We start from the raw sequence: 23661 nt of genomic DNA on the forward strand, positions 1-23661 counted from the left end.
GGAAGGCTGTTTCATCTTCCAGGCAGGTCACAGAAGCTGGAACCCAGTTGATCATGCTAAGCCTGCAGACTCCGGTCTTCAGCAATGACAGCATTGCCCTCTCTTCCCAGCCTCTGTGCTTTCATTCTCTCCTGTGTTCCCTTGGACGCTTGGTCCTGACTGCATCCCTCCCTCACACCCAGTGTCCTTTCTTTTTTCTCTGCCACCTTGGAGGCTGATGTGGGAGGATCACTTGATCCCAGGAGGTTGAGGCTACAGTGACCTGTGTTCACGCCACTGTACTCCAGCCAGGGTGACAGAGTGAGAACCTATCTCAAAGGGGGCGGGGTGGGAATAAAACCACTACTCTGTATGATACTATAAAAGTGGATATGTCTACGGCCATAGCACCCTGATCACGCCCAATCTCATCTGATTTCAGAAGCCAAGCAGGGTCAGGCCTGGTTAGTACTTGGATGGGAGACTGCCTGGGAATTCCAGGTGCTAAAGGCTTATTAAAAAAAAAAAAAGTGGATATATGGGCTGGGTGCGGTGGTTCATGCCTGTAATCCCAGCACTTTGGGAGGCCAAGGAGGGTGGATCATAAGGTCAAGAGTTTGAGACCATCCTAGCCAACTTGGTGAATATGCATCTCTACTAAAGATAGAAGAAAGTAGCTGGGCATGATTGTGGGCACCTGTAATTCCAGCTACTCGGGAGGCTGAGGCAGGAGAATTGCTTGAACCCAGGAGGCAGAGGTTGCAGTGAGCTGAGATTGTACCATTGCACTCCAGCCTGGGCAACAGGGCGAGACTACATAAAAAAAAAAAAAGGCCAGGTGCGGTGGCTCAAGCCTGTAATACCAGCACTTTGGGAGTCCGAGGCGGGTGGATCACGAGGTCAAGAGATCGAGACCATCCAGGTCAACATGGTGAAACCCCGTCTCTACTAAAAATACAAAAAATTAGCTGGGCATGGTGGCGCGTGCCTGTAATCCCAGCTACTCAGGAGGCTGAGGCAGGAGAATTGCCTGAACCCAGGAGGCAGAGGTTGCGGTGAGCCGAGATGGCGCCATTGCACTCCAGCCTGGGTAACAAGAGCAAAACTCCATTTAAAAAAAAAGAAAAAGAAAAAACCATGGATATATGTAATTAACTGTACACATTGTGAAATCTCGGAATGCACAGCACCAGGAATGAACCCTAATGTAAACTGTCAAGTATGGGCTTTAGTTAGTAACTATGTGTTGATACCAGCTCATCAATTGTAACAAATGTACCATACAAACATAAGTAGTAAATAAAAGGGAAGCTGTGTGTGTGGTGCAGGGAAGGTGCGTGTGGGAACACTGTACTTTCTAACCAATTCTAAAATTGCTCTAAAAAATTAAATCTATTAATTATTTTTAAAAGAAGTCTTTTGTTAAATTAGCAATATAATAGGATAGTTGCTTACCCAAGAAAATTCAGGTTTTCAAATATTGCATTTTAAAAGCAATTGTTTCAGGAGGGGAGGGTGATCTGGCTGCAACATCTGCCACCCCACTGATGGCTAGGGTTGATTTGTCTGATCAGACTGGTTAGGTGGGTGTCCCCATCCTCCCTCATCGCTCCATGTGTGCCCCTCCAGATGCTGCGGACAACCTTCCCCATCAGAGGAGGGCCGTTCTTTGGTCAAGGGTATATGTGTAGCCATACTCCTCTGCTAGAACCTCCAAACAAGCTCTCTCAAAGTAATTATTTCAAAGGAGGGATTGAGAGTTTCATCCTCTATGACAAAGTTAATTTTTCCTAAAAAATTTTAATAATAAAGGTTGTCCTTAATAGTTGAGTGTGCACAGCTATAAAACCCGCAGGAGAAAGCAATCTGGCCTCTGCACCTAATATCTGCTCAAGGTTGATGAGCTCTCTCCTGCTCCCTGTCAGCAACAGCTGGGTTGTTTGAGCTGCCCACAATGCTCATTCCCTGAGGCCATCATGACAGGACGCTGTCACCTTTGTCATCCATTGTGTTGATATATAAATCCACTCAACTGATCTGTTCCTGGCCAAGAGCACAGCCTTTTCCCCTCTCTCTGAGGAGCGAAGTCTGACTGTCATATTTTCAGTTCTGATTGTTATATCAGTAGTAGCAAATTGCATTTCCTGTCAATAAATTGTGTTGTCAATTCACCCTCTGACAACTAGAGTAGAAGGCCTAAAATTATTGAGTGACTACTCTGTTCTGGTTGCCTTGCCAGACAAGCAGCTGCCCTGGAAAGACAGCCAGACTCAAGGGGAAGGAGTCAAGGAAAATCTTATTAGGCATTTTGGGGAGAGATCAGGCAGGAGCTAATGAAGTCTAGATGAAAAGTGACAGCCGAGAGAACTGAAAAAGGGGCAGGGCCAGGCTCAGTTGCTCATGCCTGTAATCCCAGCATTTTGGGAGGCCAAGGCAGGCAAATCACCTGAGATCGGGAGTTTGAGACCAGACTGACCAACATGGAGAAACCCCATCTCCACTACTGCACCATTGCACTCCAGCCTGGGCAACAAGACCGAAACTCCATCTCAAAAAAAGAAAAAGAAAAAGAGGCAGATGTCCCATTTGGCTTAACAGAACCTCCAACTGATTATAAGCCAGGAGGGAAGAGTTTAAAAGGCCTGCTGACCTGCAGGGGAATCTTCAGGTCCCTATGGGCTCTCATCTCCCCAAGGAGTCTTCTCACTTAGACCAGCACTCCCAAAGCATGGAACCCAGTAATCGATGCAGTGAGCCACAAGTGCTTTAGGGTTTCAGAGGAAAAGACAATGTATTGGCCTAAAGGAAGAAGCCGAGGCAAAATGAATATAAGTAGAGAGCTTATGTGAGCCAAACTTGAGGACTGCAACCCTGGGGATTTCGATTCAAGTTGCCCAGAATATATGCTCCAATCAGCAATTATAAGTGGGTTTTCAAAGAGAAAAAAGATGGGGCAGTTCTTGGTAAAATTGTTTATCAAGTATTTACATTGGTTCATTAAAATAACATAAGCGTCTTTTTTATTCTTCTTTTTGAGACAAAGCCTCCCTGTGTTGCCCAGGCTGATCTTGAACTCCTGTACTCAAGTGATCAGCCTCCTGTGTAGCTGCGATTACAGGTGCATGCCATGGTGACTCACTCAAAATAACAATCTATTGATTGGCTATGTGTTGTTCTTTGTATCACAAATTCCAGAAACATGAAGATAGGGATGAGGGTCATATTGTGCAGCCTGTAACATTTTAGGTAATTTATCTGCTAGTCTGGAAACTACAGGCAATAAAAGAACAATACAAAATGCCTTTAAACAATTAACCATGTTCATAGGTTAATGAGACTCTCCTGTCTCTCTGCTAAATTTTGCATTCCTCACATTCTTCACACTGCTCTGAGTTACTTTGCTTTCCCAAATGAAACAGTTGTAGTCACACTTCATAAATTGAAAATATAACATAGTAATGATTTCCCAGAAATCTCATTTTATTCTTAATAGTCCTTGCATCTTTAAATGTTGAGCATTTTCCACAAAGACAATATTAATCAAATGTTCTTAAATAACATTCAGTTAACAGGATACAGTTCATTCTGGTTAATATATTTTTCACAACATTTGTTTATTTCTGTTTAGTAAGTCTACAATCTTTATCACTGCCATTGGGTTATATTAGATTGAGTTAGTGGCTCAGAAGTATTCATTGAACCCTAAAATAATGATGGAGACAGTAGTGGATATTCCACACATCAGGATTATCTGTGAATGCACGTAATGCCCATAATTCCAGAATGATGCAGAATGGCAACCAGGACTCACTGGGTCAAGCACATCTGCAGATGGATGATCTTGCATAAGCAGCCAAAAAGTGAAAGTAAGAAGTGCCACAATGAACATCTGAAAAATATGTTTGATTAGCTCCAAGTTCTCCTTCCCCCAGACCCCTGAGCACAGTTATAAGACCATGGCCAGATGAGATTGTTAGGACTCAGAAAACAATACCCCTGTAGGAGCCAAGAGAAAATGTCCTTTTTGCCTCCTAAAGGTTTGCTAAAAAAATAACTTACAAAAGACAGATTAATTGGAGAAAAAGCATATGAATTTATGTGTACATAGGAAAGAACCACAGAGTGATTACTCCAAACACACAGTGGGGTACAGAAGCTTATATACCATCTTGAGGTTACCAAAAGAATGGGAGCTCAGATAATGGCCCAAAACAGGTTATAGTGGTAAATCAGGTTATGACGCAAGACAGGTTATGGCGGGGAGAGAAGAGGAGGCCTGGCTAGCAAACGTGGTCTTGCTGTGTAGATGAAACCTTATAGATAGCAGCCTGCAGAAAGAATAGATGGTAAACGTTTCCAACCTTCAAAGGTGTCAAACTCTACTTAATCTTTCCTAGATCAAACAAGGGAAGAAGGCTCAGAAGAGGCCTGGATGCATCAAGGCAGATTCCGTACAGATGCAAATCTCCCCACGAAAGACAGCTTTGCAGGGCTACTCCTGTTGGCTAGCTCTCTGAAGAGACACCTCAAAATATGTCAAAGAAGGATATTTTGGGGGTAAAATATTTTTATTTCTCTCAGTCCTACTTTGAAACTTTGAAAGGCCCCCTTTCATGCCTTCCCGCTCACTCCCTTCTATTAAGATGTGGCCTGTGGCCAGGTGTGGTGGCTCACGCCTGTAATCCCTGCACTTTGGAAGGCTGGGGTGGGTGGATCACCTGAGGTCAGGAGTTCGAGACCACCATGGCCAACATGATGAAACCCCATCTCTACCAAAAATACAAAAATTAGCTGGGTGTGGTGTCGTGTACCTGTAATCCCTGTTACTCAGGAGACAGGCAGGAGAATCACTTGAACATGGGAGGTGGAGGTTGCTGTGAGCTGAGATTGCATTTATGCACTCCAGCCTGGGCGACAGAGCAAGACTCCATCTAAAACAAAAAGCGATGTGCGTCCTTCCAGAGTATGCTCTGTGAATTCACAACTATGTATAGATTCTCACTTGATAGACAAACGTATTTTCCCTTGTACATAAAATACATATTTGCCTTTTTTTTTTTTTTTTTTTTGAGACATGGTCTCACTCTGTAGCCCAGGCTGGAATACAGTGGCGTGATCTCGGCTCACTGCAACCTCTGCCTCCTGGGTGCTGGTTCAAGCAATTCTCCTACCTCAGCCTCCCGGATAGCTGATATTACAGGCATGCAACACCGTGCCTATCTGATTTTTGTACTTTTAGTAAAGACGGGGTTTCACCATGTTGGCCAAGCTGGTCTTGAACTCCAGACCTCGTGATCCACCCACCTTGGCCTCCCAAAGTGCTGGGATTACAGGCCCGAGCCACTGTACCTGGCTTGGCTTCATTTTTTATATGGTGGACTATATAATTACTGTTAGTACATATTTGACATTTTTAATTAATGTTTCTAATTGATAAATTATAAGCTGTACATGGCAGCCAGAGTGCGCCTTTAAGAATAAATGTAAGTTAGAGGGCTGGGCGCGGTGGCTCAAGCCTGTAACCCCTGCACTTTGGGAGGTTGAGGCGGGTGGATCATGAGGTCAAGAGATCAAGACCATTCTGGTCAAAATGGCAAAACCCCGTCTCTACTAAAAATACAAAAATTAGCTGGGCATGGTGGCGCATGCCTGTAATCCCAGCTGCTCAGGAGGCTGAGGCAGGAGAATTGCCTGAACCCAGGAGGCGGAGGTTGCTGTGAGCCGAGATGGCGCCATTGCACTCCAGCCTGGGTAACAAGAGCGAAACTGCGTCTCAAAAAAAAAAAAAAAGAAAGGAATAAATGTAAGTTAGAAAAACAGAACAAAGCTGTGCCAACTACTCAGCTCAGCCTGCTGTACATAGTCTTGTGGCAGCAGAAAAAAGAAAGAATGTAAGCCAGAGCCTGTCATTCTCGGAGCCTGTGTTGGCTCCTTTGTTCCCTCTCTGCAAGGTCCTAAGAAGACGGGACTCGCTTCCTTTCCCTTCCTCTCTCCCTCTCCTGTTTCTCTTGCAACCTGCTCTTCTTCCAGCACATGGCCTTTGCCCTGGCTGGTCCTTCTGCCTGGAAGATTCTTCCCCATTTTTCTCACTGTCACCTCTACAGGCTTTGGCTCAAATGTCACCTTCCCAGTGAGGCCAACCCAACCACCCTATTTAAAGTTGTAACCCTCCATCACCACACTCCCAATCCCCTTCATGCTGATCTCTTTGATAACCTTCATTGCACTTAAGGGCTTTCAAACTTACAAATTCACTTATTATATGTATGATATTCTGTCAGTTCCCCTTGCTAGCCTGTAAACTCCACAAGAGGCCGGGCATGGTGGCTCATGCCTGTAATCCTAGCACTCTGGGAGGATGAGGCAGGTGGATCACTTGAGGTCAGGAGTTCAAGATCAGCCTGGCCAACACGGTGAAACTCTGTCTCTATTAAAAATACAAACAGCCGGGCGCGGTGGCTCACGCCTGTAATACCAGCACTTTGGGAGGCCGAGGCGGGTAGATCACGAGGTCAAGAGATCGAGACCATCCAGGTCAACATGGTGAAACCCTGTCTCTACTAAAAATACAAAAAATTAGCTGGGCATGGTGGCGCGTGCCTGTAATCCCAGCTACTCAGGAGGCTGAGGCAGGAGAATTGCCTGAACCCAGGAGACGGAGGTTGCAGTGAGCTGAGATTGCACCATTGCACTCCAGCCTGGGTAACAAGAGCGAAACTCCGTCTCAAAAAAAAAAAAAAAAAATACAAACAGTAGCCGGGTGTGGTGGTGTGCGCCTATAATCCCAGCTACCTGGGAGGCTGAAGTGGGAGAATCACTTGAACCTGGGAGGCAGAGGTTACAGTGAGCCGAGATCACACCACTGCACTCCAGCCTAGGTGACAGAACAAGACTGTCATACACACACACATTAAAAAAAAAAAAAAAAAAAAACAGAAAGAGAGAGAGAAAGAAAGAACAAAAGAAAGAGAGAGAGAGACAAGAAGGAAGGAAAGAAGGCAGGCAAGCAGGCAGGCAAATTAAATTGCACTTAAAAATGTATTTGTGACAAGATTGTATTTATGCACTATAGCACAATACATAAAACTATGGGTTCTGATGTCAAACTATCTGGTTTCATCTCAGATTCAATACTAGCTCTGTTATGCTAGGGAAGGGGCATTACCTTGTCTGTGTTTCAATTTCTTCAAATGTAAAATAGGGATTATAATTTACATGTGTCAGAAAGTTGTTGTTGAGTGGACCAAATGGGATAACACATTTAAGTTCTTAGGACCGAAGGTTTATAAAGGCATATAGTAAATGCTCACAGACTATCCATTAGTATTCATAGCTCTTAGTAATAGGCAGTATCGTTGAATTTGTGTGCACCGGTGGCTTCATTATATATCAGATGCATAATGCTCAGGGCACTGAACTGCTCCACCGTCAGGGGTCTCTTACCCTGAGTGGTGCTGGGTGCATCCTGGAAAATTCTAACAGCCCAGATTCCCTTTTACACGTACAAGGCAGACCCTTCTGTTAACACAGTTTTCCTTCAAGCAGATCACAATGTAACGGACTAGATTTTTGTTTCCTTTTAAAAACAACTCTGTTTAGGTATAATTTACATAAGATAAAATTCACTCTTTTTAGCATACAATTCAGTGATTTTTAGTGAATTCACAGAGTTGTTCAACCAACACCACAATCTAACTTGAGAACTTATCGGTCATCACTAAAAGAAACATGGTGCCTATTTGCACTCACTTCCCAGTACCTCCTCCAGTCCCAGGAAGGCTGGAAGGGTTTGGTTTGCTGCTGGGTCCTGGTCCAGCCACCCAGGCCCTCAGGGAGTGCAATAAGCCACCTTATTTGGACTCCCCTAAACTATGACTCCTCAGTGAAACATTATAAGCAATCTCCCTTGATGTGTAATTTCTACAGATAGCTGCCTTCATCCATTTCTTTTTTTTTTTTTTGAGACAGAGTTTCGCTGTTGTTACCCAGACTGGAGTGCAATGGCGCGATCTCGGCTCACCGCAACCTCCGCCTCTTGGGTTCAGGCAATTCTCCTGCCTCAGCCTCCTGAGTAGCTGGGATTACAGGCACATGCCACCATGCCCAGTTAATTTTTTGTATTTTTAGTACAGAGGGGGTTTCACCATATTGACCAGGATGGTCTTGATCTCTTGACCTCGTGATCCACCCGCCGTGGCCTCCCAAAGTGCTGGTATTACAGGCTTGAGCCACTGTGCCTGGCCCCATTTCTCTTTTCTTTTCTTTCTGCTGATTTAAAATGTTTTTTTAATTGCAAAAGTAATAAATTTTCATTGTAAAATACATAAAAGTGCAAAGAATTGTTAAGAAAGAGAACAGATTTCTCATAATCTTACCGCTAGATGGAACTGTTAACATTTTTAAGTGAATCATATGTTTTTTTTAAAGAATTGTATTATAGATACCTTCTTATAATCTCTTTTGTTTAGTATAAATATTATTTTTAAAATTTCCTGGATGGGCGTGGTGGCTCACGCCTGTACTCCCAGCACTTTGGGAGGCCAAGGCAGGTGGATCACGAAGTCAGGAGTTCGAGACCAGCCTGACCAGCATGATGAAATCCCATCTCTACTAAAAATTAGCTGGGTGTGGTGACACACACCTGTAATCCCAGCTACTCAGGAGGTTGAGGCAGGAGAATTGCTTGAACCCGGGAGGCGGAGGCTGCAGTGAGCCAAGATTGTGCCACTGCACTCCAGCCTGGGCAACATAGTGAGACTCTGTCTCAAAAAAAAAAATGTCATTAAACATTTCTGTACAATTTTGTAATTTCCCCATATTTGTTCAATTATGAGCTCATCATTGGACATTGTTTTTTATTTTTTTCTATTATACATAACACCTTTTTTACATCTCTGGAGAGCTATTTTAGCACACATCTCTGCCATTTCTTATGCTACCCTCTCTCACTCAACTTGGAATTACTTCTGTACTTATTATAATAATTCATGAAAGAAAAATTTAAAGATACAAGGAAAGGAAACGTTCCACTGTAACCCAAACTCTTAGGGACTACTGTTTGGGTAGTCCCACTCTTTGTGTATGTCTCTCCATATTTTAAAATGAATATATAAGCCTTCACTATAGATATATTTTAAACAAAAACAAGATCATATTCCAGGTATTTTGAAATTTTCCAGCTCTCTGTTATGGTATCTGGTTTAACTCCACTGTAGTATGAGAACAGACATTGTATGTTTTTCTGTTCTTTTAAATTAATTCATTTGTGTTTCATGGCCCAGAGTCTGGTCTATCTTGGTGAATGTCCCATATGAACTTGATCTTAGAAGAATGTGTAATCTGCCATTGCTGGATGGAGTAATAGTCTATAGATGTCAATTATAGCCAGTTGATTGATGGTGCTGTTGAGTTCTGCTATGTGCTTACTGATATTCTGCCTGCTGGATCTGTCCGTTTTCAGTAGAAGGGTGGTAAAGATCCATCTATTTCTCCTTGTAGCTCTATCAGTTTTTGCCTCACATGATTTGTTTTGGGTTTTTTGTTTATTTTTTGAGATGGAGTCTCTCTCTGTCACCCAGGCTGGAGTACAGTGGTGTGATATCTGCTCACTGCAACCTCTGCCTCTGAGGTTCCAGCGATTCTCCTGCCTCAGTCTCCCGAATAGCTGGGACTAACCACAGGCACCCACCACCACACCCACCTAATTTTTTTTTTTGTTTTTAGTAGAGATGGGGTTTCGCCATATTGGCCAGGCTCATCTCGAATGCCTGACCTCAGGTGATTTGTCTGCCTCAGCCTCCCAAAATGCTGGAATTACAGGCACGAGCTACCACACCCTGCTTGCCTCACATGTTTTGACACTTTGTTGTTAGGTGCATTCATGTTACAAATTGTTATATATTGACCCCTTTATCATTGTGTAAAGCCCCTCCTTATCCCTTATAAATGTTCTTGCTCTGAAGTCTGCTCTGTCTAAAATCAATATAGCTGTACCTGTATTCTTTTAATGAGGATAATATCTCTTTCTCTATCTCTTTACTTTTGAGCTATAAGAGTTCTTTTTTTTTGAGATGGAGTTTTACTGCTGTTATCCAGACTGGAGTGCAATGGCACGATCTCGGCTCATTGCAACCTCTGCCTTCTGGGTTCTGGGTTCAGGCAATTCTCCTGCCTCAGCCTCCCGAGTAGCTGGGACTACAGGCGTGCACCACCATGCCCAGCTAATTTTGTATTTTTAGTAGAGACGGGGATTGACCAGGATGGTCTCGATCTCTTGACCTCGTGATCCACCCGCCTCAGCCTCCCAAAGTGCTGGGATTATAGGTGTGAGCCACTGCGCCCGGCCAAGAGTTCTTATACTTAAGTGTGTTTCTGGCCAGGGACAGTGGCACACACCTGTAGTCCCACCTAGTTGGGAGGCTAAGGCAGGACTGCTTAAGCCTAAGGAGTTTGAAACCAGCCTGGGTAATATAATGAGACCCCATCTCATAAAAAAAAGTAAATAACAAAATGTGTTTCTTTAGACAACATATAATTAGTTGGATCTTCTTTTTGGTCCACTCTGATACTCTCTATTTCTAATTAGTGTATTTAGACCATTGACATTAAAAGTGATTGTGATGTGTTTGTATTCATATTTACCAAACGTTTTACTATTTTTTATTTGTTGCCCTTGCTCCTTGTTCCTATTTTTGTCTTCTACATTTTCTGCCTTTTGTAGTTTTAATTGAGCATTTTATACAATTCATTTTTTCTCCTTTCTTAGCATATTAATTATATTTCTTTTTTACTTTTTTAGTGGTTGCCCTGGAGTTTGCAATATATGTTTATGACTAACTCAAGTCCACTTTCAAATTACACTATAACACCTTGCAGGCAGTGTGAGTACCTTATAATAACAAGATACTCCTAATTATTCCCTCTTGTTCTTTGTGTCATTGTTGTCATTTGTTTCATTTTATAATAAGCTGTAATTGTTTGAATGCATTTTTGCTATTATATTTTGTTTTGTTTTGTTTTTTATTTAGAGATGGTGTCTCCCAGTGTTGACCAGGCTGGCCTCAAACTCCTAGGTTCAAGTGATCCTTCTGCCTTGGCCTCCCAAAGGGCTGGGATTACCGGCATGAGCCACCTAGCCCAGCCTGCTATTATTATTTTGAATAAACTGTTATCTGTTTGATCAATTAAGAATAAGAAAAATAGGAGGGGAGGGAGAGAAAAAAAAAGAATAAGAAAAATAAACATTTTTACTTGAATCTTCATTTATTTAATCCTTCTCTAATACTTTTCACTTCATTATGTAGATCTGAATTTCTTACCTACATAATTTTCCTTCTCTCTGAAGAACTTAACATTTCTTGTAAGACAGGTCTACACATTCCCTCAATGTTTGAATGAGAAAGTATCTCTCTTTTCCTTTTTTTTTGAGATGGAGTCTCACCCTGTCACCCAGGCTGGAGTGCAGTGTGCAATCTTGGCTCATTGCAACCTCCACCACCTGGGTTCAAGCGATTCTCCTGCCTCAGTGTCCTAAGTAGCTAGGATTATAGGCATATAACACTACAATGGCTAATGTTTTGTATTTTTAGTAGAGACAGGATTTCACCATGTTGGCCAGGCTGCTTTTGAACTCCTGACCTTGTGATCCACTGGCCTCAGCCTCCCAAAGTGCTGGGATTACAGGCGTGAGTCACCACACCCGGCCCTCTCTTTTAATTTTGAAGGATAATTTCACAGAATACAGAATTCTAGGTTGGTGGGTTTTTTCCTCTCAGCACTTTATTTCATTCCATTCTCTGCTTCTTTGCATGCTTTTTGAGAAGGAAGAGGTAATTCTTATCTTTCTATTTATAGCAAAGAAGAATTATTTCTAATCTTCCTGTGGCTTCTTTAAAGATTTTTTTTATCTTCAGTTTTCTGCAGTATGAATATGATATACCAATGTTAACTTTTTTTTTTAATGCATTTAACCTGTCTTATGTTCTCTGAACTTCTTGGATCTGTGGTTTGGTGTACAACATTAATTTGGGGGACTTTTAAATTATTATTGCTTCAAATATTGCTTCTATTTCTTTCTTCTCCTGGTATTCTCATTATGCATATGTTATAGCTTTTGTAATTGTCCCACAGTTCTTGGATATTGTTACCATTTTTTTCCAGCGTTTTTTTTCCTCTTTCTTTTCAGATTTGGAAGGTTCTGTTGAGAAATCCTCAAGCTCAGACATTCTGTCCTCAGCCATAGCCAGTCTACTAATGAGTCCATCAATGGCATTCTGCATTTCTGTGATGGTGTTTTTGACCTTTAGCATTTCTTTTTGATTCTTTCTTAGAATTCCCATCTCCCGCTTACATCACCTGTCTGTTCTTGCATGCTGTCTACATTTCCTCTGAGACCCCTCAGCACATTCATTATGGCTGTTTTAAATTCAGTCTTGTAATTCCAGCATCCCTGCCATATCTGAATCTAGTTCTGATGCTTGCTCTGTCTCTTCAAAGTCTATTTTTTGCCTTATAATTTTTTGTTGAAAGCCGAACATGATTTCTCTTGCTCTGGTTTCTTCTTGCTCTTCTGGAGGTTTCTGCCCTGTTCTCAGGGAGCTGTCTACTTCAGTAAGCCACAATTCCCTGTATTTGCTGGTCTGTCTCTCCAATTTTAGGGCAGCAATTTGCCCTGTGACCTTACTTCTCTGCCAGATCTAAGAATAGTTGCCGGTGCCTTCCAAGCTCCTTGCCTCAGAGGAGAAACCACACTAGAAGTCCCTTTGCCCATATTTAAATTGAGTTGTCTTTTGATTGTTGATTTCTTATTTATTTATTTATTTTTTGAGACAAAGCCTCACCTGGTTGCCCAGCTGGAGTGCAATGGCGCGATCTCAGCTCACTGCAATCTCCGCCTCCCGGGTTCAAGCGATTCTCCTGCCTCAGCCTCCCAAGTAGCTGGAATTGCAGGCACCCACCACCATGCCCGGCTAATTTTTTTGTATCTTTAGTAGAGATGGGGTGTCACCATATTGGCCAGGATGATCTTGAACTCCTGACCTCGTGATCCACCGGCCTCATCCTCCCAAAGTGCTGGGATTACAGGCGTGAGCCACCATGCCCAGCCTTAATTGTTGATTTCTAAGTGTTCTTTGTACATTTGTGTACATGTTTCTTGCCAGATGTATGCTTTGTAAACATTTTCTCTCATTCTATGATTGGTGTTTTCACTATTTTACTAAAGCACGAAAGTTTTTAATTGTGATGAAATCCAACTTATTTACTCTTTTCTTCTGTAGTTTATGCTTTGGTGTTATAGCCAAGAAACCATTGTTCAACCCAGGGTCACAAAAATTTACCCCTATGTTTTACTCTAGAAGTTTTATGGCTTCAGCTTTATTAAGTTCATTTTGTGTAAGGATTGAGATAAGGGTCTAACTTCATTCTTCTATGTGTAGTTATTTAATTGTTCCAGCACCATTTATTGAAAATACTATTTTCCTCCATTGAATTGTTTTGGCAACTTTGTCAGAAAAATCAATTCACCATAATTGGGTTCACTCTAAATAATTTTTAACCTTTATTTCATTTCCTGTTATTTGTGTATTCCTTTTATATGACACAATAGCTGCTCGACATTGTGGTTCTCTCCATTTCAACTTCAGTTCTATTATGTTTTTATTTAGATTCTCATAAAACAGAAGGAAGGACATTCTGTTTGACTAAATGGGGAATCAGAGTGAGCACAGGCTCAAAGAAAGAATGTACAGAAGCACAGAAAATTGTTTCAGAAACAACAAGCCCAGCTGGCTAAAGTATAGAGAACATTTATGGCATTGTGGTAGCACTGAAATATCATATTTTTAAATGATAGACAAGTGTCGGGGGCAGATTGTGGATAGTCTTTGTAAGTCTGGTCAAGAAATTTATAAATTGGCCCAGCGAAGTGAGTCACACCTCTAATCCCAACACTGGGAGGCTGAGGCAGGTAGATCACCTAACGTCAGGAGTTTGAGACCAGCCTGGCCAACATGGCGAAATCCCATCTCTACTAAAAATATAAAAATTAGCCAGACATGGTAGCACATGCCCGTAATTCCAGCAACTAAGGAGGCTGAGGCAGGAGAATTGCTTGAACCTGGGAGGCAGAGGTTGCAGTGAGCTGAGACGGCTCCACTGCACTCCAGCCTGGGCAACAGATTGTGACTCCATCTCAAAAAAGAAAAAAAAGAAAAGTGAGGCTTGTAAAAACTACACTAGAATTGACAATTAAGAAGTTGCTATTGCTGTTAAGAATTCAATTTTATTTAATCAGCCAGGTGGAAGATAAATGTCATTATACTGAAGAATACATGATGAAAATATAAATGTAGCAAGTTCAGAGGTAAAGAAGAGACAAGGGTCAGAGTTAGTGGTAGGATCATAGTCAAGAGAAGGTAAGGCGTATTGTTACCCCGAGTGAAAAACATTTTACGTATTTGCAAAGAAAGGAAGGAGTCATTGGGGAACATTAGACTGCAGATAAGAGAATGATAGAGAAGCAAGAAGGAAGAAAAGAGTTGTTTTAAGGGAAGGGAGGACAACTGAGGGAAAATATTCCTCAAGAGTTATGAAGAAGGTCTGCGAGCAGTGGCTCATGCCTGTAATCCCAGAACTTTGGGAGGCCAAGGCAGATGGATCACTTGAAGTCAGGAGTTCGAGACCAGCCTGGCCAACATGGTGAAACCCCATCTTGGCGCTGACCACAATGCTGAGCAGGAAGCAGCAGCTGCAGGCCCAGTGACTGGCGGCTCAGTGACCATCAGCCCAGTGACCGGCAGCCAGGTCTTCACCTAGGTCCTCTCAGTGAAGCCAGGTGGCCACCCCAGCAGACAAAGCTACTGAGCCATCTCAGTGCAGTAAATGTAATTTGAAGAAGGCAGAAGGAACCCATGGCTTTAACTGGCTGCCCAGATTCCTTTTTGTACCATCCGTACTATCAGGACAAAGTGGAGCAGACACCTCACAGTCAACAAGACCTGGCAGGACCAGGGCTCCCCGCACAGCCTGACCAACTCGTGAATCACCAGGAGGATGATGTGGACCTGGAAGCCCTGGTGAACGATATGAACGCATCCCTGGAGAGCATGCAGCTGGACACGGTGCCCCTCCTGCAGAATGGCCAGCATGCCTGCAGCCAGCCTCAGGCCTCAGGTACTCGGTCTGTCCAGCCTCAGGCATCCCCAAGGCAGACGGTGCAGCACTCCCAGCCTGTATACAACCTTGCTGTCAGGCGCCTTCAGGAGGAAGAGCAGCAGTTTAGAACCTTGTCTCGGCTAGCCATCCCCAATCGTTTCCCCAAACTCTGTGGTCCTGGGGGCCCCACTGTGCTCACGCGGGCTTCTTTACCTCTGAGCCAGGCTGCCACATAGCAGGATGTTAAAGTCTTTAGTGACGATGGGACGAGCCAAGTGGTGGAGATTCTAGCAGACATGACAGCCAGTTGCTGGTTTACAAAAGTCACTGTGTGGATGACAACAGCTGGACACTAGTGGAGCACCACCCGCACCTAAGATTAGAGAGGTGCTTGGAATACCATGAGCTGGTGGTCCAGGTGGAGAGTACCATGGCCAGTGAGAGTAAATTTCTATTCAGGAAAAATTATGCAAATACAGTTCTTTTTTTTTTTAATTTTTTATTGCATTTTAGGTTTTGGGGTACATGTGCAGAACATGCAAGACAGTTGCATAGGTACACACATGGCAGTGTGTTTTGCTTCCTTTCTCCCCTTCACCCACATTTGGCATTTCTCCCAGGCTATCCCTCCCCAGCTCCCCCACCCCCCCACTGGCCCTCCCCTTTTCCCCCAAATAGACCCCAGTGTTTAGTACTCCCCTCCGTGTGTCCATGTGTTCTCATTTTTCATCACCCGCCTATGAGTGAGAATATGCGGTATTTCATTTTCTGTTCTTGTGTCAGTTTGCTGAGAATGATGTTCTCCAGATTCATCCATGTCCCTACAAACGACACAAACTCATCATTTCTGATTGCTGCATTATATTCCATGGTGTATATGTGCCACATTTTCCCAATCCAGTCTATCATCGATGGGCATTTGGGTTGATTCCAGGTCTTTGCTATTGTAAACAGTGCTGCAATGAACATTCGTGTGCATGTGTCTTTATAGTAGAATGATTTATAGTCCTTTGCATATATACCCAGTAATGGGATTGCTGGATCAAATGGAATTTCTATTTCTAAGGCCTTGAGGAATCACCACACTGTCTTCCACAATGGTTGAACTAATTTACACTCCCACCAACAGTGTAAAAGTGTTCCTTTTTCTCCACATCCTCTCCAGCATCTGTTGTCTCCAGATTTTTTAATGATCGCCATTCTAACTGGCGTGAGATGGTATCTCATTGTGGTTTTGATTTTCATCTCTCTGATGACCAGTGATGATGAGCAGTTTTTCAAAAGATTGTTGGCCTCATATATGTCTTCTTTCGTAAAGTGTCTGTTCATATCCTTTGCCCATTTTTGAATGGGCTTGTTTGTTTTTCTCCTGTAAATCTGTTTGAGTTCTTTGTAAATTCTGGATATCAGCCCTTTGTCAGATGGGTAAACTGCAAAATTTTTTTCCCATTCTGTTGGTTGCCGATTCACTCTAGTGACTGTTTCTTTTGCCGTGCAGAAGCTGTGGAGTTTGATTAGGTCCCATTTGTCTATTTTGGCTTTTGTTGCCAATGCTTTTGGTGTTTTGTTCATGACATCCTTGCCTACTCCTATGTCCTGGATGGTTTTGCCTAGATTTTCTTCTAGGGTTTTTATGGTGCCAGGTCTTATGTTTAAGTCTTTAATCCATCTGGAGTTAATTTTAGTGTAAGGTGTCAGGAAGGGGTCCAGTTTCTGCTTTCTGCACATGGCTAGCCAGTTTTCCCAACACCATTTGTTAAACAGGGAATCTTTTCCCCATTGCTTGTTTTTGTCAGGTTTATCAAAGATTGTATGGTTGTAGATGTGCTGTGTTGCCTCCGATGCCTCTGTTTTATTCCGTTGGTCTATATCTCTGTTTTGGTACCAGTACCATGCTGTTTTGATTACTGTAGCCTTGTAGTATAGTTTGAAATCCGGTAGTGTGATGCCCCCCACTGTGTTCTTTTTGCTTAGAATTGACTTGGCTATGCGGGCTCTCTTTTGGTTCCATATGAAGTTCATGGTGGTTTTTTCCAGTTCTGTGAAGAAAGTCAATGGTAGCTTGATGGGGATAGCATTGATTCTGTAAATTACTTTGGGCAATATAGCCATTTTCACGATATTAATTCTTCCTAACCATGAACATGGAATGTTTCTCCATCTGTTTGTGTCCTCTCTGATTTCGTTGAGCAGTGGTCCCTTACATTCCTTGTCAGTTGTATTCCTAGGTATTTTATTCTTTTTGTAGCAATTGTGAATGGCAGTTCGTTCTTGATTTGGCTTTCTTTAAGTCTGTTATTGGTGTAGAGGAATGCTTGTGATTTTTGCACATTGATTTTATATCCTGAGACTTTGCTGAAGTTGCTTATCAGTTTCAGGAGTTTTTGGGCTGAGGCGATGGGGTCTTCTAGGTATACTATCATGTCATCTGCAAATAGAGACAATTTGGCTTCCTCCTTTCCTATTTGAATACCCTTTATTTCTTTTTCTTTCCTGATTGCTCTGGCTAGAACTTCCAGTACTATATTGAATAGGAGTGGTGAGAGAGGGCATCCTTGTCTAGTGCCGGATTTCAAAGGGAATGCTTCCAGTTTTTGCCCATTCAGTATGATATTGGCTGTTGGTTTGTCGTAAATAGCTTTTATTACTTTGAGATACGTTCCATCGATACCGAGTTTATTGAGGGTTTTTAGCATAAAGGGCTGTTGAATTTTGTCTAATGCCTTTTCTGCGTCAATTGAGATAATCATGTGGTTTTTGTTTTTGGTTCTGTTTATGTGGTGAATTACGTTTATAGACTTGTATATGTTGAACCAGCCTTGCATCCCCGGGATGAATCCTACTTGATCATGATGGATAAGTTTTTTGATTTGCTGTTGCAATCGGCTTGCCAATATTTTATTGAAGATTTTTGCATCTATGTTCATCATGGATATTGGCCTGAAGTTTTCTTTTCTTGTTGGGTCTCTGCTGGGTTTTGGTATCAGGATGATATTGGTCTCATAAAATGATTTGGGAAGGATTCCCTCTTTTTGGATTATTTGGAATAGTTTCAGAAGGAATGGTACCAGCTCCTCTTTGTGTGTCTGGTAGAATTCGGCTGTGAACCCATCTGGACCTGGGCTTTTTTTGTGTGGTAGGCTCTTAATTGCTGCCTCGACTTCTGCCCTTGTTATTGGTCTATTCATAGTTTCAGCTTCCTCCTGGTTTAGGCTGGGAGGACACAGGAGTCCAGGAATTTATCCATTTCTTCCAGGTTTACTAGTTTATGTGCATAGAGTTGTTTGTAATATTCTCTGATGATGGTTTGAATTTCTGTGGAATCTGTGGTAATTTCCCCTTTATCATTTTTTATTGCATCTATTTGGTTGTTCTCTCTTTTCTTTTTAATCAATCTGGCTAGTGGTCTGTCTATTTTGTTGATCTTTTCAAAAAACCAGCTCTTGGATTTATTGAGTTTTTGAAGGGTTTTTCGTGTCTCTATCTCCTTCAGTTCTGCTCTGATCTTAGTTATTTCTTGTCTTCTGCTCGGTTTTGAGTTTTTTTGATCTTGCTCCTCTAGCTCTTTGAATTTTGACGATAGGGTGTCAATTTTGGATCTCTCCATTCTCCTCATATGGGCACTTATTGCTATGTATTTTCCTCTAGAGCCTGCTTTAAATGTGTCCCAGAGATTCTGGCATGTTGTATATTCATTCTCATTGGTTTTGAAGAAGTTCTTTATTTCTGCCTTCATTTCATTGTTTATCCAGTCAACATTCGAGAGCCAGTTGTTCAGTTTCCATGAAGCTGTGCGGTTCTGGGTTGGTTTCTGAATTCTGAGCGCTAACTTGATTGCACTATGGTCTGAGAGACTGTTTGTTATGATTTCAGTTGTTTTGCACTTGCTGAGGAGTGCTTTACTTCCAATTATGTGGTTAATTTTAGAGTAGGTGTGATGTGGTGCTGAGAAGAATGTATATTCTGTGGATTTGGGGTGGAGAGTTCTGTAAATGTCTATCAGGTTTGCTTGCTCCAGGTCTGAGTTCAAGCCCTGGATATCCTTGTTGAGTTTCTGTCTGGTTGATCTGTCTAATATTGACAGTGGAGTGTTAAAGTCTCCCACTATTATTGTGTGGGAGTCTAAGTCTCTTTGTAAGTCATTAAGAACTTGCCTTATGTATCTGGGTGCTCCTGTATTGGGTCCATATATGTTTAGGATCGTTAGCTCTTCTTGTTGTATTGATCTTTTACCATTATGTAATGGCCTTCTTTGTCTCTTTTGATCTTTGTTGCTTTAAAGTCTATTTTATCAGAGATGAGAATTGCAACTCCTGCTTTTTTTATTTTGCTCTCCATTTGCTTGGTAAATCTTCCTCCATCCCTTTATTTTGAGCCTTTGTGTATCTTTGCATGAGAGATGGGTTTCCTGGATACAGCACACTGATAGGTTTTGGATTTTTATCCAATTTGCCAGTCTGTGTCTTTTCATTGGTGCATTTAGTCCATTTACATTTAGGGTCAATATTGTTATGTGTGAATTTGATACTGCCATTTTGATGCTAGCTGGCTGTTTTGCCCATTAGTTGTTGTAGATTCTTCATTATGTTGATGCTCTTTAGCATTTAGTGTGATTTTGGAATGGCTGGTACTGGTTGTTCCTTTCTATGTGTAGTGCCTCTTTCAGGAGCTCTTGTAAAGCAGGCCTGGTGGTGACAAAATCTCTGAGTACTTGTTTGTTCGCAAAGGATTTTATTTTTCCTTCACTTATGAAGCTCAATTTGGCTGGATATGAAATTCTGGGTTGAAAGTTCTTTTCTTTAAGGATGTTGAATATTGGCCCCCACTCTCTTCTGGCTTGTAGTGTTTCTGCCGAGAGATCTGCTGTGAGTCTGATGGGCTTCCCTTTGTGGGTGACCCGACCTTTCTCTCTGGCTGCCCTTAGTATTTTCTCCTTTATTTCAACCTTGTTGAATCTGACGATTATGTGCCTTGGGGTTTCTCTTCTTGCGGAATATCTTTGTGGTGTTCTCTGTATTTCCTGCATTTGAGTGTTGGCCTGTCTTGCTAGGTGAGGGAAATTTTCCTGGATAATGTCCTAAAGAGTATTTTCCAGCTTGGATTCATTCTCTTTGTCACATTCTGGTACAATCAACCTATCAAACGTAGGTTAGGTCTCTTCACATAGTCCCACATTTCTTGGAGACTTTGTTCATTCCTTTTTGCACTTTTTTCTCTGATCTTGGTTTCTCGTTTTATTTCATTGAGTTGATCTTCGACTTCTGATATTCTTTCTTCTGCTTGGTCAATTCGGCTGTTGAAACTTGTGCATGCTTTGCAAATTTCTTGTATTGTGTTTTTTAATTCATTCATATTCCTCTCTAAGTTATCCATTCTTGTTATCATTTCCTTGAATCTTTTTTCAAGTTTCTTAGTTTCTTTGCATCGATTTAAAACATGTTCTTTTAGCTCACAAAAGTTTCTCATTATCCACCTTCTGAAGTCTAATTCCATCATTTCGTCACAGTCATTCTCCGTCCAGCTTTGTTCCCTTGCTGGTGAGGAGTTTTGGTCTTTTCTAGGAGGCGAGGTGTTCTGATTTCGGGTGTTTTCCTCCTTTTTGCGCTGGTTTCTTCCCATCTTTGTGGATTTATCCACCTGTTCTCTGCGTAGTTGCTGACTTTTCGATTGGGTCTCTGAGTGGACGCCCAGATTGTTGATGATGAAGTATTTCTGTTACTTGGTTTTCCTTCTACCAATCTAGCCCCTCCACTGTACAACTGTTGAGGTCCACTCCAGGCCCTGCTTGTCTGGGGTACACCTATAGCAGCTGCGGAACAGTGAGGGATGCTACCAGTTTCTTTTTCTGCTATCTTTGTCCCAGAATAATGCCTGCCAAATGTCAGTCTTTTGGATATAGAGGGGTCAGGGAGCTGCTTGAGGAGACAGTCTGTTCTTTATAGGAGCTCAAGTGCTGAGTTGTGAGCTCTGTTGTTCATTCAGGGCTGTTAGGCTGCTATGTTTAATTCTGCTGTAGCAGAACTCATTAAAAAAAAAACCTTTTTTTCTCAGATGCTCTGTCTCAGGGGGTTGGGGCTTTCTTTGTGAGCGTTGTTGTGCTGTCCTGCCCAGCTAGGAGGCAGTCTAGTCACTATTTGCCTGCTGAGGCTCCGCCCTGCTGGTGTGAGGTTCGCCCTGTTGCTGCAGGCTCTGCCATGCTGCTGCGGTCTCCGCCCTGCAGCGGAGTCTCTCTGTTGTGGCGGGTTGCCTTGGCAACGGCAAGCTGCATCAGCAAGGGGCGTGTACCTCAGTAGGGGCGGATTGCCTCGGTAATGGCAGACGCCCCTCCCCCAGCACCATCCTGGGTTCAGCTGTGCCCGCACCCGGAGCCTTTGGAATCGCCGTTTTGTTTGTCCCACTGCGCTACCCCAAACGCTGTTTCCCTGGAATCTCCTGGCCTGGCTCACTGTCCAAGTCCCATTCAGTCTGAAGTTCAGCCCTCTCAAGTCTCAGATTGCCAGGTCAACAGGGCACCCAGACCAGTGCGCTTTGTGCCGAGCGCTGTGGAGTGCTGCTGTGCTACAGCACCGGCCGCCAGCTGCACCAGCCAAAACCTCTGCCTGGTGTCCCGCGTCTCTTTTATACCTGGGAATTTCCCCGTTCTGTGGGCAACAAAGATCTGTCTGGAAATGCGGCCCTGACTCACCCTCTGTGCATTCACTGAGAGCTTCAATCCTGGGTTGTTCTCACCGCAGCATCTTGAGTCCCCCCGCAAATATGGTTCTTTAAAAACCCAATGAATTTCTTCCCAGAACAGACGGTTACTTGGTGCCAGCAGTCAAATGGCAGTCAAAGCCAGCTTTTGCAGAATTTTCTGAACTTCAGTAGCTGTCCTGAAATTCAAGGATTTTTTCATGTGAAAGAGGTTGGACAGAAATCATGGAAAAAGCTATATGTATGTTTATGGAGATCTGGCCTTTATTGCTCCACAAAGGGAACTGGAAAGGAACCCAGACACCTGCAGCTGCTGGCAGACCTGGAGGACCGAAACATCTTGATCGCTGGCAGGAAGCAGTACAGTGCCCCCACAGACCATGGGCTCTGCATAAAGCCAAAGTCAGGAATGAAACTAAAGAGCTGAGGTTGCTATGTGCAGAGGATGAGCAAACCAGGGTATGCTGGATGACGGCGTTCAGACTCCTCAAGTATGGAGTGCTCCTTTACCAGAACTACTGAATCCCTCAGCAGAGTAAGGCCTTGCTGTCCCCATTCTCAATGCCAGTGCACAGTGTCTCCAAGAACTCCCTTGTGGTGATGGATTTTTCTGGGCAAACAGGAGGCATGATAGAGAATCTGGCGGAGGCCCAGAGTGCAGACCCAGAAGCGGGCCACACCTGGAGGAAACGACGAAGCACACGCCTGAACATCCTAGGTAGCTAAAGTCCCCTCCACCCTTCTACCCTAAGTACAGTGAATCACAGGACACAGCACTGGTTTCATGGGAGGATCTCCAGGGAGGAATCCCACAGGATCACTAAACAGCAAGGGCTTGTGGACGGGCTTTTTCTCCTCCATGACAGCCAGAGTAATCCAAAGGCATTTGTAGTCACGCTGTGTCATCACCAGAAAATTAAAAATTTCCAGATCTTACCTTGCGAGGACAATGGGCAGATGTTCTTCAGCCCTGATGATGGGAACACCAAATTCTCTGACCTGCCTCCAGCTGGTCGACTTTTACCAACTGAACAAAGGAGTCCTGCCTTGCAAACTCAAGTACCACTGCATCCGAGTAGCCTTATGACCGCAGACATCCTCTTGGCTGAAGACTGGAGGAAGTAAACACTGGAGCAAAGCGGTCTGTGATTTAGTTAAGATCACACATCGATTCTGCACCTGGGGACCCAGAGTGAGATGGGTTTATTTGGTGCCAGCCGACCAAGATTGACTAGTTTGTTGGACTTAACGATTTGCTGCTGTGAACCCAGCAGAATAGCCTCCCTCTGCATTGGCCAAATTTGGGAGTGCATGAAAGATCCAGCACAAATTTGAGAATAAACTGGAATGATCATCTTGGCTTATGCCCCTTAGGAGCAAGAACTGGAGATAAATTATTGGAAATGAACTCCTGCCCTGGAATAATCTTGACAATTAAATTTAAAAATGTTTTTTCCGTCAAAATAGTGTTTATTTCACTTTGCGTCTGCCCTGTGCTCTGGTGCCTCCTCCCTGGGGCGTGTGGGGCTCATTCACTATCTGACCACGGGCTGGGGGCAGCAGATGGGTTGGGGGACCAGGAATGGAGGAAGGCAGTGAGAGTTGGACAAACAGCCGGAAATGCACCGCTGCCCACAGCGCTGGCCGGACCATGCGCGCCCCTCTCTTGAGCCTGCCCGCCATGCCAGGGGACGACAGCTTAGGCCCCGGAGCTGGGGGCTAGGGAGCCAGTGCAGGGAGAGTCTGCGGGGACGAGGGGCTCATGGTCTCCTATCCCAGCACTGCCCCGGGCGGACGGGCGGGTGGGTGGAAGGCCCAGCTCGCGGCCTCCTGATT

At 43.4% G+C, this 23661-nt stretch overlaps 1 protein-coding gene and 2 pseudogenes across 7 annotated transcripts in view; all 3 read left to right on the top strand.

Moving 5' to 3' along the window:
- The window catches only part of C1H9orf153 (chromosome 1 C9orf153 homolog), an 80727-nt gene that overhangs the window by 4674 nt on the left and 52392 nt on the right, over positions 1-23661 (top strand). For 2 of the 7 annotated variants that reach the window (XM_035303441.3, XM_078367366.1), the window contains exons 2-3: positions 4377-4536; positions 10778-10859. The gene's annotated coding sequence lies outside the window, so the exon portion shown is untranslated. Of the gene's footprint in view, positions 1-4376; positions 4537-10777; positions 10860-14755; positions 15151-23661 lie in introns of those variants that run through there. The other 5 variants (XR_013533138.1, XR_013533139.1, XR_013533141.1 and 2 more) reach the window with 4 other exon arrangements.
- On the top strand, positions 374-492 carry LOC118147982 (5S ribosomal RNA; annotated as a pseudogene).
- On the top strand, positions 21771-23048 carry LOC100395744 (growth factor receptor-bound protein 10 pseudogene; annotated as a pseudogene).

The sequence above is a fragment of the Callithrix jacchus genome, chromosome 1 (genome assembly GCF_049354715.1).
Source record: "Callithrix jacchus isolate 240 chromosome 1, calJac240_pri, whole genome shotgun sequence".
Lineage (NCBI taxonomy): Eukaryota > Metazoa > Chordata > Mammalia > Primates > Cebidae > Callithrix > Callithrix jacchus.